Here is a 12750-nt window from a genome sequence, read left to right on the forward strand (position 1 = left end):
CTGCAAGTAATGATCTTAAACAGATTTTAGGAGATTTGTTATTAATAAAGGAATGTGAAAAATCTGCAGGAAGGCAAAAACCACATTCTGCACCTAGATCTGCTTGGAAGCCTGGGCATTGCTTTGAAGATTCTGTGTTCTGTTACATCCTTAAACCCAGATTTCCGTTTCTGAATAAAACAGCTTTCGTCTTCAGCACTAAACCACCCTTTGCTAGACGCTGTTTAGGAGAGGGAGCAAAGAGCAATTTCCACACCTGAATCTTCCCCAGGAACATACAGCCCCACGGACAGGGTGCAATTAGGCAGGCTGGAATTTGGCCAGGACATTGAGGTTAATGGCCCTGCTGCTGCCAAGTGCCACAGGATGCTTAATGAGAGCAAGCAGCAGAGGAGCCCACAGCAGGTCTCATCCAGAGCTGTCATCTCCACCTGCCTCCTGTCCTGGGAGCCCTGCTCCATGGGGACAAGGGGCTGCACCAGGGGCAGGTAGGGACAGCCTTGCTGCCACCCCCAAAGCCATCCCTGGCACACATCAGGAGCCAGGTGACAGCACCAGTGAGGACAGGCAGGGATTCAAATGGGATAAATTTCCTAAAAGCATGGGCAGTAAGATCTTGTTCAAATTCTGCCAAGAGGCTGTATCATCACTGGACTTTCAGTAGTAGTTTAATACAACTGACACAACCCTCAGTCAGTGCCTTCTCCCCACATCTATTATTAAAGCTCTGTCTTGGCCAAGACAGAGGTATGAAACTCATCACACCAACTGGAACAAAATGCATTATCTGCCTCATTAAAAAAAAAAAAAAAAAAAAAAAAAAAAAAAAAAAAAAAAAAAAAAACAAGAAGAAGAAAAAGAAATGGAGTTTTTTTGTCTAGGTGCAGCTCTGCTGCTGTGGCCCCCGTGAGCAGCCATGACCCAGGGGAGGACGCAGGGAAGTCCCTGAAGGGAGCACTGTGTTCTCAGTAACCCTGCATGGTGGAAGGGACAGATACCCCATAACTTAAGCAAGAGATTTCCCACACAGGATCTGTATTTCCCTACAGATGCTGCAGGAAGAGCACCTGCTCTGTGCTGTGCACACCCCCCTCCCAGCCCCAGGACAAGGACACTGCTCCATCTCTGCTCTGCTGCTCTCACCCACAATGGCTCAATAGCTTTGTGCTGCTTCTAGTACCAGTATCTGAGTCAAAAATATCACATTGGTACAACAGCCATGAAGTGCCAGAGCTGGGCCATGTCAGCCATTTATTGACTGGAGCCAGTCCCTAAATCTGTTTTGCAGTTGCTGTCTGCATAAATAATGAATAAAGCAATAAATCTGGCGGGGTTACCAAACTCCCGTTCAGCTTCTCTTGAACCAGTTGAATTCTGCTGCGATTCCTCTGCCTGCCCAAGCCCCAGGGAGACACTTCCTGGAGCAGGGAGGAGAGGGGGCTTGATTTCTGTGCCCTGCCGTGGAGCATCCAAAACCAATTCCCTTTCGGCTGCAATCCTGCTTTCTCTCATTTTTATTGAGGCAGGGAGCAAGACTGAGACTCTTTTGAACTACAGTGTCTTACCCTCTTCCAGGCACAGGTCACTGATTGCAAGACAGAAATATCAGACACTCAGGTTTTCTTTATAATGAAAATCTATGTTGCCAATTTTTTTTCGTCCGAGGCGATGCCACCAGAAGTCGCTTGCTGTTGTCCTCTCAGAGAGAACCACTTCTGCCTCCCTGTGCAGCAGGAGGATCACACTGGTTTGGTGGTGTGGGGAGATGCCACCACCTGCCAAGAGGCAGGACCAAGTGCCAGGCAGGGCCAGTGGCCACAGGAGGCTGCTGGGTGAGCACAGCCTTGGAGGAGCCTTTGGCAGCAATGTCAGGGACAGCCTGGCAGGTGCAAAGCAATGAAGAGTTGGACTTGGTAGATCTAACATGCAAACAGCCTCCAGATAAATAACAGAAAAAAAAAAAAAACTGTCTAAATGTAAAGCCAGGTTTATATCTGGAAAAAATATCTCTCCCAGTTTCAATTAATCGCTGCTTCTTGATTGCATGAACTGCCAAAGCTTCGTGTTTCTATAGCAGCTTTCTCCAGCAGAATGACCTCTTTCTGTGACATGGATTTTACCATTTTCTACAGTCATTATGTCTTTTCTGGATCTCATCGTGCTTGTGGCATATTACATGAATTTCTGCTTGCCCTAACTGACTTACTTGTTAATAGATCCTCTCTCTTTGGCATATTTCTTGCCATTTCTTGTGATTTTAGTGCTATGTAGGATAATTTCTTTCATTTGAAAGGAATTATCCTACATAGCACTGAAATCACAGTTACACTAATGATCAGCTCTGTAGTGTGATTTTTCTTGTTTTAATCATCAGGAAGAAAAACCAGCATGTTCAACATGGTATTCAGTTACCTTTTCAGTCATGCTTTTCTGTTTCAAAATAATTTCTATTCTTTTACCACTGGCTCTCCCAGTTTGCACCTTACACATCATCCTGTCATCTTCATCGTGGCTTTGGGGGTTTTTTTTTTTGTTGTTTTCACCCTAAATTTTGAGCTGGCAGTCTGGGGGGCATGTTCCTAGAACGTGTGAGACATCAGGGCTTGCCTTTTACTCCTCAACACCAAGATTATTTTTTTGCCATCCAACTTTTCTATGCAGGAGCGCTTGATATGCAACAGTGCACAGGCTGCCAAGGAGACTCTGACCTGGGACAAATCTCCCATCTGCATTTTGGGTTTGGAGCCATAAACACAACACGCTGGGAGCTCAGTCCTGCTCTGTCCTCCAAACAAGCCTCTGTGCTCTCAATGGCAGATGCAATCTGATCCAGCCCACTGCACTTGTTATTAATACAGAGCTAAGGTGTACTTCATCAATGGATACGAGTCATTGTTCTCTTTAGGAAAATCCAAAACAGTTTTAACCACTACCCAAGGAAATTTGCAGTTCATTTATTCACAAAGAATAAAAGCTCCTTTCTCCTTGTTCTTAGAAGGCTTTTTAAACTGCCAAACTCTACTTGGGAGCCGGGTAGAAAAGATTTACACAAAAATCTCAATAAAATTCATTTCGACCTATTTACCAGACAGAATCTAGTTGTCAGATATTTTTTGAGACCCCACTTAGGAAAGCAGTAAATACATAACCCAAGTTTTAAAAAAATAAAATAGAATGCTACTGTTCCCCACACGTCATCCTACTTAAGAGTGCTTTAAATTTAGTTGTGAAATTCTCTAAATCAATTGAGTAAAACTGCACAGTCGCTGCATTGTTGCCCAGTGTATGGGCTGGAAGGGAGCCAGCAGAATGCCACTGAAATGTGTTGGCAACAATTGCTCCTGCAGGTCTGCAGGTCTGAGCTGAAACGTGCCGCAGCTCGAGGTGAGATGTCTGCTTTCCCATGGCCCTGACCAGGTTTGCTTCCCACTGTTTTCCCTGTGCCTGTGCCAGTTTCTCCCATGACTCTGCACAGGACATAGCTGAGCTTGGAGCAGTTCTGGATTCAGATGTCTGCAAATCTCAGGTGCCTTCAAAGCAGGCAAGGTCAGTCCCTGGTAGGGAAGGGCCCACCTTACCCACCTAAAATGTGGGTGAGGAAGGGTAGACAGTCTGCGATGTCCTTTCCAAGTGTACTTTTAAGACAAAGCCCCAGAGGAATTTTCTCTCAGGCCGGCAGGGCTGGCTTCAAATGAGGGCAAATAGCAGGGACAGGTGGCCAGAATGGCCCTGAGCCAGCTCAGCTGAGCTCTGCTGTACAAAGCCAGGTCTGTAGGGAAGGAAGAGGCTGCTCCTCCCTTGCCAACTCCCTCTGCCCCCAGCCTTGCACACCCAGAGCTGTCTCACCCTCTGTCCAGGCCAGCTCTGTGCTGCTCCCCTTGCTCTCTCCCATCTTCTGCTTTAATCAAGCAGACAGCAACAAATTGCAAGCAATCACCAGGAAAACCCTTCAGTCAGTTTTGGGCAATGCTTTCCATTGTCTCACGCTGTCCTACTCCATAAATTATGTTAAACTGCTTCTTCCAGCTGGTACTAAGGGGGGGTGGATACTGTGCCTATGAGCCCTGCAACTGCAGCTACATCAGAGGCATATCCATGGAAGACATCAATATCTTTTAAAATAAGTACTTTTTTTTTACTATTGACACTTTCTTTAATGCTTTTAGTCTCTAGAACTAGCTAACTTCCTTCCTCCCTCCTCCAGCACATATTAGCCTTTCCCTGCCAGGTCTTCAGCTGGAATAAATTTGGCCTCCCAACCCTGATTCATTAGATGGTGTGAACGTGTGTGTTCAGTTAAACAGGCCACTCACATGCTTAATGCTTCGAGATGAATTTTGGCTTGCTTGGCTTGAAAGCTTTGGCTTGTGTACGCCTCCAGTTGCCATTCAAATACGGACATGCCCAAGTCCAGCCTGCTCACCAACATACCTGTGCAACAACACATTCCCCAAAGAAGCTTTTCCGAGGCAGGAAATGCCCAATTTCCCAGGCACTTGTTCAATTACTGCCTGATACTGTGAAACACAAACATCCCTGAATAACATCATTCCTTCAAACACAGAACAGTGATGTTTGAGTAACTGGAGCATAAATATAGTTCACCTCAGGCAAGAGATAAATTACATTAATAAAGTGTGGTAGTGTTCTTTAATTAGTTTGATTAGGCATGACAGAAGATGGTATTGTTCAGAAAAGCTTCATTTCCTGAAGTAAGGAATTGTCACTGTAGATCCCAATCTCTGGGGTTTAGGTGTTTTTTGTGCTTTTTTTTTTTTTTTCACAGAGCAAACATTAGCAGAGGCTGATGCTGCTGCAACTGTCATTTGGTATCCACGACCCATTTTCCTCTCATACCTGGATTCAGTTGTGCCCCTCTCCAAAGGGATCCTACACATCTTCATGCTCTGGGAGGGTTTCCACAGCTGCACTTTTCATCCCAGCAACTTCTTCCAGACTCCTGGGGAGACAGACAGACTGTAACTGGCAGTCCCTCTTTTACAAGTCCATTTATAAGACACGAACAGAGAAAATTTTAAAAAATAATTTTGTGATTCATCAAGGTAACTGAAAACCCTCCAAAGACCCTGCCAAGTCACCACGCCAATTCTTGGTAAGACACAAAGTTCAGATACGGCTCCCGTCAGCTCTGCTGTATGTTATTTATTTATTTACTACATTTACTGTGCCATTAGGTTCAGTAAGACCTGCTGTGATGCTCATTCTTTGCAAATGGAAACTGTCAAGTGTCAGGTCTAGAGGATCTCTTTAACAGCAGCTTTGTGGTGCCAGACCTGGCTGCAGAAGATTTGCCCAGGCTCTGAGCCCCTTTCTGTTTGAGTCAGGCCCCAGTACCACGCTCTCCACTCTAACCCTGAATTTCAAAAAACTATGTGCAGGTTCCTAATTCACTCATGTGCATGAATAAATTCCAAACCATATCTTTATGTGGCTGAAAACTGCTGTGCAATCTGACCAATCAGGCCTGAAACTTGTTTTCAGAAATCAGTGCAAATTCTCCCTTTGATTTTGCTGTAAGAAGAATCATACTCTTTCTAAACACAGCAGCTGATTTTCTATTGACATACAAGAAGGCAAGACTGTGGTTAAAATTTAAAAATGATTAGTGTATGGTTCCAGAACAGCCTGTGTCCCCAGAGAGGAGAGAGTCTGTCCTGCCAGAATATGGGCACCTTGCTGTCACCAAAGCCTAGTGCTGTACGTCAGCACTGCTAAGGTGGATAAAGTGGTCTTTCTTGCCCATTGATCACACAAATCCAATTTGTAGCCTTGTTTTCTCTGCATGACAGTTACAGGAGACAGACCTGATTAAATATTTCTGTTCTGATCAAGGAGCTCTCACAGGCAATCCTGTGACTGCACACCAAATCCCTCCCCAGAGCTCAGCTGCACGCTCTGCCTGATGGGCTGTGCTCAGCTGTGCTTCCTGCAGACCTGCTCTGACAGCAACGCACACTGAGGCTGGAGCTTTAGGAGCAGCAATGTATTCACATTCACACTCCTGTCCTTGAGATCCAGCAAGGATCGCTTGCAATGGAAGGACACTCAAGGTTTTCACATCTTTCCTGAGGTACACACAGAGGAGTGTTCACCCACTCCCGAGGCTCTCTGCTCACTGTCCCCCAGTTAAAATGCTGACCAAGTGCTCCATTAATGCCCAACCAGCCAGGCGTCAAGGCTCCACGTGCTGTCTGTTTATCAAGCAGCACCAAAGACTGTCGTAACATATGTGATGATATTGAACTCTATTTACATTTCTAGCGCAACCTGTTCCCTACAGGAATGCTTCCTTACAGGTCTTTCCATGGCAGGAGAACAACAATGGATGGAACATGTTCCTTGAAGCCATGCCAATGGTTTGTTGTGCTCGTGACTGCTCTGTAGCAGAGATTGTGGCCCTGATGTTGCTCTCAGTTGAACACTAGAGAATTAACTCCTGTGAAACCAGTGCAGTTACCCCAGCATTACATCTGAGATCAGAACAGGCCCTAGCAGAGCTGAGTAATTACAGCCAAGTAAAGGATGGCAAAACTCCCCGTCTCTGCTGCTTTCCCCCCAAAGGCCGTGGTGGAGATCCTTTTGGAGGAGTACAACTCAAAACACTGTTCCCACTGATGCCAGCTGACACCGCTGCCCTTCTCTGCTCCAGAGCCCGGCAGCTCAAAGGTAACCGGAGCACGGTGGGCTCCCCAGGGTGATCACAGGTGCTGGAGTTTGTTCTTGTTTCTGCCCCCCAACCTCCCCATGGTGCTTAGCCCACTGCTGAGCTGCCCCCACAAATCTGGCAGTCTGCAGCTCCAATCACTCTTCTCATCCTTCACCTCTTCGTGCAATGCCCCGACCTCTTTTCATCTCACTGTGGAACATCTCAAGTGCTCCCTGACATGGGTTATTAGATGGATTTGAAAGAAAATTCTCCTGAGAAAATTCACCTTTGAAAAAGTTCTTATTTTGGAAAATTTTAGAGCTCCCAATGGAAACAGGAGCAGCAGGAGGAAAGCAGATTTCATTTTGCTAGAAGTGTTAAATAAGCTTTGGACTCCAAGCTAAGTTACACATTTTCATAACAACACAATCTAAATTATTTCTTTTTATGCAGAAAAGATTGTTTTCCTGCCAAAATACCTCATTTTAATTGGTTTTTCTAAGATGACACTTTTAGGCACAGAAAAAGCTAACAGCCCTCCAAACTCTATTTTCAAAAAAACCTTTCATTGGATTTATTTTAGGTCATCAATACTTATTACTTGTATTGAAAGAATAAGCAATAACAGCACTTTGTGTCTCTCCCTTGCTACCCTTTAATACAATCTGTCCACCAATCCAATTGTTCCATCTTGAAGTGTTTCCATCCCCAAAATAAAATTGCATTTTACCACTGGGATATTCTCTACCCAAATCCAGAACAGCTTGTCGCTAAGTATTAATCCATAAAAACCTGAAAACAATGTCTTATTAATTCACAAAAATCAATATTCCAGTGCACTTTTTGGTGCCAGTTCATTACATTTAAGCCTAGATTTATATGCTGCTCAATGGAAAACTGTCCAAAATGTATCTGTTTACCCATAATGAGACAAACTTACTGCTAAATCTCATTCCACCAAAAACAAGCCTTGTGACAGAACTCTGGTTCAGAGAAAAAGAAAAAGTGATCTTAGAGTGTGTGTAATCCTGATGCAGTGGCTCTTTTCTTTAACAGAGAATAACACAGGTATCCTTTGGTTTTCTTGCCCTTCTGTCTCTGTGGCCAGGATATTTTTTATAAAAGACCCAGCTCTGTACTTGTCCCACTGACAATTAATCATGAAGGCTGCCTGTCAGTTCAAAAACCCTTGAAAAACACGTGGCATCAGAACAGGCCTAATTCCAACAGTCTGGGTGTCCCACTACATTCCTTGGAATACTGAATCCTATAAAGGCTGCTTTTCCTAAATTAGTCTAATTTCTTCAGAAATACATGGGGAAAAAGAACAACCAACCAAAAAAAAATTTAAAACAAACTTCTAAAGCCTATAGCTCCTCATGTGGTGTTCATACCAGCAATCCAAATGCAACAGCTATTGATACTGATAAGAATTTTCCCCCTGGTTTCAGTATATATACGAGCTGAGATCCTAAAAGCAAATGAAGCTTGAAATTCCCAGAAATAGAACTCCACTATTACAAAAAAAAATATGTGTACACAGATATGTGTGTATGCATATATATATGTGTGTATATGCATGATAAATGGCATTTCATTTGCCAATAAGGGGGAAAAAAATCTATATATTTTTATTTATGTATGTAAGTTTTTTCATTACTGACTGCTGAAATCTGATCATTTTTCACACAGTGACATCAGGCTCTAAGATGTTCCTTCCCTTTCTCTTTAGTTCCCAGAATGGAAGTGGCTCGGGAATCATGAAGGTTAAATACAAAAGACTTGCATTACCACTCACAGCAGACATGTGGTTAATTGCTGTCTGCCTTTACTGTTAATTGCTGAACACCAGTGCACTGGCACACCTACCACAGGCTTCTGAAGATAAACAAACTCAGCACATGCCCTGATTGTTTGTGTTCTCTTTACAACGCTTTTTCTTCCAAAACAACGTGGGTAAAATTCACAGATCCTGTCCCTTAATGTCCTTTCTTTTTTGCTCAACACATGGGTTGGTCTGGCTGGTAACTCCTGCGTTCCACCAAGGCAGAGAAGAGCCAGGCCAAACAGAAAGGCTTCAAACAGTTGCAGTAAATTAATCCATCAGCCCTCCAAGACCAAGATTTCCTCCTCAACCCTTTCCCATACACAAGCTTCTGGATAAGCTGGGTTAATTCTGCTTCCAGTGAAACTGCTGAGCTGATACACCCTCCACCCTCAGAGTATGACAAGATCATACCAGACACATCCAGCTCTGAAAAAACCCAGAGGATGGAGGAGGGAAAAAACCCTTAACACTCACCACAGAGTGGTTTGGGGAGATGGAGAAGTTCCACCATTTGATCAACCATTTCTTTCCAGTTTAAGTCCCTTGGAAAGAGGAAATTCTCTGGTGAGGAAAGGGGTCCTTTTCCTCAACTGTGTTGGTGTCTGCAGCCCTTCCTGGATACCTGGGCCCTTCCCAGCCCAGCCCTGGGTCACCTGAGAGATTTCTCATTGTTGCCAAGGAAGTAAAAAATGGATTATCTTTTTACTTATCCAAGTGAAAATAGGTATGGGTCACCCATACTTACATATCCATACTTATCCATCCATGGATGGATTATCCAGGCTCCCAGGACAAGGACCCCCACAGGACATTTGTGCTCTGTGAGACTGAGTCTGGCCAGTGAAGAAGGCAGAAGTCTCCTGTGGAACCAAAAGCTGACCCTGCAGGGAGTTTCCCTGTTCCCTGCAGCCCCCCAGCCCTCCTGCACACACCTCAGCAGCCCCAGCTCTGACAATGAAAACACAATTTGAACCACGAGGTGAGATGCGCCGTCAAAGCATCTCTGACAAAGGGCTGCACAGATTAGAGACAGCGCATTCCTCGGATCAAATCAGTGGATTCAGACAGGAAAATAACCCGGGGATTTGCTGGGCTGATTTACCATCTGCCTGGTGTTTCTCTGGAGTTCCCATATTGGGTTCTTGTTTACTTCCACACTGTAAACCCTCACAGGCACTTTTTTTTCTCCCTTTCTCATGACACGAACCGAGTTCTGCTAGAAAGTAAGTGCTTCTTTACATTGAATTTAATTCCCTCTCTGTAGAAACAGACTAGCAAGAACCGTATTTTCCAGTCTATTCTTGGCCATAACTTGTTCCTGACAATCAGGCTAAAAAACCTAGAAGGCAGCAACCTTGCCAAAAAAATCCAGGTTGGGATGTAATGGAGATAAAATCAGTAACAGAAGTGATTAAGAAAAAGCTACTTTACCAGGAAAGACTGAAAAATTAATCTGTATAACCAGGCTGAAGAATAATTAAATTAAATCAGCGCCTTTACAGAATATTGAAGCATTAGAGGCAACTCTCCCAAGACATGGAAGTCAAGAGGATTTGGGACCCTGAATGGTTCTGAGAAATCAGGTGAGCATGCCAGATGAATTTTTTTTTTTCTCTTCAGGCTTTTGAGGAGAATTTTATTTCAACTTCATGCCACTGAAATCATCAGAGTCACTGGAACCTTAAATAGCTCCCTACTTGTTATGGAAAAAAAGCAACAAAATTACAGCTGAAGAAATTAGAGGACGTTTAGAGTGATCCATGGAAATGTTACTGAATCATGGGATAAAATTGAAAGGAAAATGTCAAAACCTAAGGAGGAAATCCTGTATTTTCAGACTCATGACTTATTGATCATTGGAGTGCCCAAAAGATGAGTGAGGAAAGCAAGTGAAGAAATCTTTATACCCAACTGAAATTTTGTGTTCATTAATTGCTTTATCACTCAGCAACCATTTCTTGAGAGACAGGAAAGGAGACGGGAGGAAGGAGAGGAAAGAATGTAAAGAACCCCAAGCAGCCAATAGTCAAGAGTACTTTTAACAGGTATGGAAAGCCGGGGAGCCTTCCTCCCTCATGGAAGATATTTGGAGGCCTCACCTCATTTTCCTGTAGGAAAAAGTGGAACACTGGAGGAGGGTGCAGCGACTGATCAAGGGCACCCAGCAGGCCAACAGCAGAAGCAGCAAGAGGTCCCAAACCTCCAGAGTCCTGCCGTGAGCCTCCTCCCTCCCCTTACCGGCTGTTTCCATTCCTGGTATCCATCACTCCTTACAGATGTCATTAAAATCCAAATAAAACACAGCAAATACTTATTATTCATTTCCAGAAGAATACAGGCCTATTTTTCCCATTGATTCCTGGCAGATTCTTTCCTGAAATTTGCCAGATTTGTACGAAAACAAATACATATAAATTAGCAATATACGACATGACATGAACGAGAACATTCACTCTCTCTAATCATTCCCACAAGCATTTTGTCATTTCTTCTGTCAGTTCTGTTGATAGGAAAGGAAACTGCTTTGCAATTTTAATCTCTTTTCCCTGAGCACATTTTGTTCTTAAAGTTCACTGATATAAAGCGAACGTATTGGAAACGGGGGAGGCTGGTGAGAAATATGGAAGAGGTTTTTTTTGTTTCTCCCTGTACCAGAGTGAACAAACATCCACTGGCACATTTTCAGGCATCTCACAACTGCCCCCGTCTCCTCACCTCCTTAAAATATGCAGACATATTCCCTTTGAACCTCCCCGAGAAGGAAAAGGGTGGGTACTTCCTCTTGATTAATCCAAAAAATTTGAACAAAGCCACCGGCTGACCTTGATGTCAGGCTCAGAACAGCACAACTGTATTTTCACATTTTCAAAACTAGACCAGATCAAAGGCATCTGCGCATTGCCTGCATCTTCATTTCCTGGCACCAATCAAATGGAGAGCAGGGGCAGAGAAGAAACAAATGGTGAGCTCAAGAGTTGGTGGTGAGGACCATGGCCACGCCATCCTCCCTGCCCAGCCCTGGGCAAGTTTGTTGCCACATTTGGATTTCAGTTTCTCATGTATTCTCTTGCACACTACAAAGTAAGCCTGGAGGTCTGCACAGCATATCTAGAAATAATAAACTTGTGATGAGTTTATGACACAACTGATGTAATATGATGTGCTGTAATATAATATGACTGTTACATTGCACAGAAGGGAACAGGAATGGCTGGGAAAACATAAAATTAGAAAGGATGCCACTATTTGTTTGACGTGGACTGAGTAAGGTCTCACAAGAAAGGAAGGGGTGAGGAATTGCACCTTGTGCCCCAGAAGTCGGGACAACTCCAAGCAGCTGCAACAGATGTTGAATGGGGCAGCAAATGAACAATGAAGCATTGACAGCTTTTGGTTAATTGGGCCCAGAGTCTTGGAGTGGTCTTTCAGAGGTCCATGAGTCTGGGTCCGTGAGAGATGGAGTTACCTTTTCAGAAAGGGATATTGCCACGTGACACGTCCAGAACACATTTTATAAACCAGAAAGACAACTAGCTCTTGTGAAAGTAGGTGTTCAGCCATTCCCCAAACCAGAGGCATCTAATAAAAATCTGCTCTCCTATCAGTTTAGATCGCATTTCTTGGCTAGCACCCATTTTCTATGAATATAAATTATGTTTTTGTGCCTATTGCTTTATCTTTTTCATGCCTCTCAGACCTAGCTATTATCCATCTTGCCAATAGTTATTTATTACTTTGTGATTATGGGCAAAGTAAGTAATGACCTATTAAATCACAAACCCACACTTATTATCACCAAACCCAAACTCCAATTGCTAGAAACGAATCGCTTAATTTCATATGCACTTAAGAGTTTACTTTCTTTGCAGCCAAGAAAATAGATGGTCGTTGCAAACCTTTTTCCCAGGAAACTGGCAGTTGGAGTAAGTACTCCATAGCTCATGTTTAAACTGTAAAACAGAGGGATTGCTCTTGATACATATTCCAGGAACAGACCTATACCCAGGGCAGCAGAAAACAATAGCAAGTATATTTCAGGTTTTATATTACAATGTGCTCTGAGAAAGTGCTGGCATTCGTCAACATTTTCCCCCCTGGAGCAGCTACAGGTGGATTATGCAGACAGACACGAGGCGGGTGGCACGCACACCCTTCCTCCAACCATTTCAAATTCTCCCCCCAAACCAGGCATGAACCCCTGAATGAAGATCAGATCCAGCACATGGGCACATTCTTCCCCTAGAAACAGGAGAAA

Source organism: Chamaea fasciata, unplaced genomic scaffold (assembly GCF_029207755.1).
Source record: "Chamaea fasciata isolate MVZ Bird 193981 ecotype frontalis unplaced genomic scaffold, bChaFas1.0.hap1 SCAF_16, whole genome shotgun sequence".
In the NCBI taxonomy this organism is placed as follows: Eukaryota; Metazoa; Chordata; class Aves; order Passeriformes; family Sylviidae; genus Chamaea; species Chamaea fasciata.